Source organism: Bidens hawaiensis, unplaced genomic scaffold (assembly GCF_021521415.1).
Source record: "Bidens hawaiensis isolate Kalapana, Puna unplaced genomic scaffold, B.hawaiensis_p1.1 tig00034169_1, whole genome shotgun sequence".
NCBI classification, from domain to species: Eukaryota; Viridiplantae; Streptophyta; class Magnoliopsida; order Asterales; family Asteraceae; genus Bidens; species Bidens hawaiensis.
In genome coordinates, this window is record NW_027495887.1 from 102,058 (window position 1) to 103,817 (window position 1,760).

The window sequence follows — 1,760 nt, forward strand, 5'->3', positions numbered from 1 at the left end:
CCGGGGTCGATTAGTGTTTCTTCATTAGTGTTTGGTAATCACTTTTGATTTTCTATCTTCGATCACAACTGAATCAATTATCAATCTCTCTTTATTTTCTTTTTGTTAGAAATGCTATTTATTTATCTATTTTTGTAAGTTTTCACAAATAAGATGTGCATTGGTGATTTATAATCAAATTTTCATTTAATAAACTTCATTTAATTTTCAAATTTTGAAAAAAAAAAACTCAGTATACTCTTTTCAACGTGCTTCAACATATACTTATTTCACTATACGCGCATCTTTCAGAAATTGTGTAAAAAATTTGAGACTACTCGAAAAAGGTAGAGTTGGCTTTAACGCTCTGTTCCTGAGCTAAACTTAATAAATGAAAGAAAATGGATGGAAAGAAAGGGAGGCTTGTGTTCTTGAGTTTCATTTAAAGGAAGAAAAGAACGGGAAGGAAAATGAAGACTTTTGTCGTGTAAACTTTCTTTCCATTTTAAAAAGAATTGGATGGAATGAAAGGAAAATGAAAAGAAAGAAAATGAATGAAAATATTTTCATTTCTCGAATGCACAGGTTAAAGCTAAAACAAAAAATAGTAAAACATTGTAGCAAACATATATTATACAGCTACTTTTTGGACGGAATAAACCCAAAAACAAGAAGAATTTGTTCCCATTAAAATCGATCAGTTTATGTTAAAAGAGTAATTAACAACAAAATCAGTCCTCATCTACCATCAAATTCTACACACTATAATCCACCTAACCCCCCCAAATAATTTAATCAAGAAAACCCATATGTTTTCCACGTCATCTATCTATCCAGATCTCATCAAGAAGATGCTCAATTCTTGACCCTGACCCAAACACCCATCCGGGTTAATCAAATGAAACGACTACGAGTCCGGCCCACCCACCATGCACTCATAGTTAGCCCTCATGTATATCAACTCACCCACCGAGTCAGCCCCGGACTCAAACCCAAATGACGGAATTACCCCCGCGCCCACCGTCGTTGACTGAATTGACCTCAACATTAACCGGATCGGCTCCGTTGTCTTCTTCCGGACCGCAAACCCCAGTTTCCGTCCGTTGCAAAACATCGTCCTGATGGGCATGGACCGGAGCGGACATGTTCCGAGGTCCGAGTCCGGTGAGGCGTGGCACTCGAGGGCTAACCGGACGAGACCGGACTGGAGTTCTTGGACGAGGGTTTGCGTTGGGATGGAGAGTTCGAGGAGGAGTGAGGGTTTGGGTTTGAGACGGTCGTGTTGGACGGCGAACCAGACGTGGCCGCGGCGGTGGCCGAAGATGGTTCCGATGACCATGGTTTCTGGAGAATCTGGGTGGGTTTGAGGTGTGAGATGAAATGACAAATGGGGATGAATCGGAGTCTTGATCTAGGTGATCATCATCTTCGGAGGGGGTGATAATGTCGTCGCGGAGGGAGGTGCTGAGGCGTTTCTTGACGGCGGCGGTGGTGGTGGTGCGGTGGTCGGAGACGGTGGCGGTGGAGGTGAAGCATGGGAGGAAGACTTTACGGAGGGACTGGATTTTGGTCATTTGGAAGGAATGATTTGTGCTTAATTTGTTGGAGAATATGGGGATTATGACGGTGTGTGTGTGTGTGAGTGAGTGTTGGTACAAGTTTGTATGTATATATAGGCGGGAATGATGAGTCCGTTAGAAATATGAAAGGGGGGGGGGGGGGGGGGATATGGTGTGAAGTAAAAATAATGTGGACGCTATGATATCGGGAAATTTATTTCT

At 42.3% G+C, this 1,760-nt stretch overlaps 1 pseudogene; it reads right to left on the bottom strand.

The window, feature by feature from the left end:
- Positions 1–808: 808 nt before the first annotated feature.
- On the bottom strand, positions 809–1,553 carry LOC143585790 (protein MIZU-KUSSEI 1-like; annotated as a pseudogene).
- Between the last annotated feature and the right edge of the window lie 207 nt (positions 1,554–1,760).